General features: G+C 40.2%; 1 long non-coding RNA gene across 1 annotated transcript; it reads left to right on the top strand.

Annotated features, from left to right (window-relative positions):
* Positions 1-383: 383 nt before the first annotated feature.
* On the top strand, positions 384-2,550 carry LOC146904945 (uncharacterized). Its single transcript, XR_015020608.1, has 2 exons — positions 384-608; positions 2,363-2,550. It is a non-coding gene; the product is annotated as an uncharacterized LOC146904945 (long non-coding RNA).
* The last annotated feature ends 269 nt before the right edge of the window (positions 2,551-2,819 follow it).

Raw genomic sequence — 2,819 nt, 5'->3', positions numbered from 1 at the left:
CCAAAGGAGACAGATTCTAGTTGCGATGATTGTAGATGATTTCTAAATTTCGAGGACGAAATTTTTCTAAGGGGGGTAGAGTGTAATATCCCGCTTAACAGTAACGGAATATTACCCATTAGACGCGTCAGAGGACAAATGATCATGGAAATGTCTATTAATGGCATAAGTCAGGTATGAGCTAGATATCAGAGATTAAGTGTTATAGAACGTCAAGTACGACGGAAGATGTTTTATGAAATATTAGTCAAGCATGGGCTTATGTGTCAGTGTCAGGTAAACACGACTAAGGCGAAGGGCATTTAAGTAAACTCGCGCAAGGGAGTATATAAGTGTTTTTGGGGCCAAAATATTCATTTTTCCATTTCACTTCTCTCTCTAGGTTTTGGAAAACCTTTCCCTCCTCCTTCTCTCTAGATATGCGCCCTCCTTCCTTCTCCAATCCATCCAAACTTCTTCCAAATCATGATCAAGCATGGATTAAGGCAGCTTAGCAAGCAAGAAACACACAAGGGAAAGGATTGAGGCATGGTTTGGTGAAAAAGGGCTAAGGATCAAAAGCTAGGGTTTGATGCTAGATGCTAGAGAAATTGCAAGGAACATGTTAGGTGAGTTCTTAGATAGAACCCACCATTGGGATTATGTGTTTAATTGCTAGCAAAACATGAATTTTGTTAAGTTTAGAAAAAATGAGAATTTTATACCCTTGCCTTGATCTTGCTTTGTACATGTTATTATGGCCATGAAATAAGTTTAGAAATGTATATGTATGTTGCTGGATGTTTTGGTTCATTGCAGGAACCATTAGAATGAGTTTTGGGTCAAAAATTGGAAATTTGGTACCACAGACCCGAAGAACTACGCTATTAGCGAAATTCTACGCTAATAGCGTAGCTCCCCAGAAAAGCCACGCTCCAGGGGCGCTATTAGCGCAGCCCTCTGGAATGGCCAACTTAATTTTGGCCTGTTGGCCCTCCCTCGGGTCGGTGGTGCGTTCCGATGCATTTCTTTCATCGTTTTATAACTTTATAACCCCAAAACAACATCTAGGCAATGCACATAACATCGAACGATTCTTGAAAAGAAAATCATGGCAATCTTAACATGAATGGCAAGAGTGATTCAAGAGAGTTTAGCCGAGTTACTCGGGTAGTGATGAATCAAGTAAGGGCATGAAAATAGAGCCTTGACATAGCTTGTCAAGAATTAGAATAGGTAGTAAAGAATAGAATGCTAGGCATGAGTGGTATGCTTGACTAGAGGCGAAGAGATATAGAGTATTCTCTTCGCATAGAAACTAGAGAGCCATACGAGAATGGCAAGACGTGAATTGATTAGACATCTCTTCACATAGCAAGTTAAACAAGCATATAGTTTACCTCTAGTTGGATCGTATAGGCATCCGAGGTAAAAGAGATAGCTAGCATAGATTTAATACTCATGCATATATATAGACCAAGACTTTAAAGTTAAGGTGCCATGTCTCTTGTGTCCACACTAGGTTGGCTCAAGAGGTTTCCATTAGGTGAAACGGGGTTAGCCGTAAGGAACCCGCATGTCACTTAGTAAGTAAGATGTAGTGGTCGTGTCTCTTGTGTCCACACTAGGTTGGTTCAAGAGGTTTCCATTAGGTGAAATGGGGTTAGCCGTAAGGATCCCGCACGTCACTGCAGGAGTGCCGTTGGTTATACCTTAGATAGGTTTCCATCGGATAGATAGGGATTGCGCTCGGGGTTACTCCACTCGGGGCTTTCCGTAAAATGAACTCAGATAATAATTGTTTGTTAAACGCTAACTTTATGAATGAACTTGACTATGCATATTTATTAGATATATTTATGTTATGTCATAGAGCCTTGACGTAGATCGTCAAGAATTAGTAGAGCCTTGACGTAGATCGTCAAGAATAGTAGAACATAGACGTAGATCGTCAAAACTAGCATGATAGCAAGATAGAATATGTTGTTAGATACAACATAGTTATGCATAGAGCAAGAATAGAGAAAGATATACCGATGACGGTCTTAGGTTTCCCCTAATCGTCCGGTTTAGAATTGTGTCATGATTATAGTATGCTTAAGCCTTGATACGTAGAGCGTATTCTTGGCATTGCGGTTTTAGATTCCCCTCGACCGCCATGACACGTATAGGATGTGAAGCCTATAACAAGTGAGATAAGACTAAGACGGCCCTAGTATGCACGACCGTCTAAGTATGCAAGTCCCCACACACGTATAATCAACCGGCAGGTTGTATTCTAGACACATGGTGACCGTGGGTTTCCCCTGAGGTTGCCTATAGCCTAGGATTTAGGGGAACTCACTGAGACATTATGTCTCATCCCAATCCTTATTTGTTTCAGATAAACAGGTTGGATTAGCAAGCTACTAGCCGAATGGATGATGCGTCAAGTGTTCGTTCGTACCCGCTGCAGGATGAGATGGTTATGCAAGGATGCATTTATTATACTTTAGAAAAGTTGAGTTGTATCATTATGTATGAACACATTTGATTGTATTTATATTCATTCGTAGCTGTATTGTTGTAAAATTTAATGTATCCAGTACTAATCTAACGCACATGCTAGACTTTCTAGATACGTCTAGTATGGGTGTTACAGTAAATACCTAGGAATTTTGTAATTTTTCTTTATATTTTTAATTTCTTGCAAGACCATAGCATGTAAACTAGGGCATATGTAAAGAACAATGGACTCTAATGATGTACACCGACACAAGCACCGACACAAGCACCGACACAAGCACCGACACATGCACACATATCACATGGTTACTTTAGATGTATGTTTAGGTGATTGA

This window comes from Medicago sativa, chromosome 7, assembly GCF_051527215.1.
Source record: "Medicago sativa cultivar Bolivia chromosome 7, Bolivia_mono, whole genome shotgun sequence".
In the NCBI taxonomy this organism is placed as follows: Eukaryota; Viridiplantae; Streptophyta; class Magnoliopsida; order Fabales; family Fabaceae; genus Medicago; species Medicago sativa.
The sequence above is the reverse complement of the archived record's forward strand: the minus strand, read 5'-3'. Positions and strand labels throughout refer to the sequence as shown.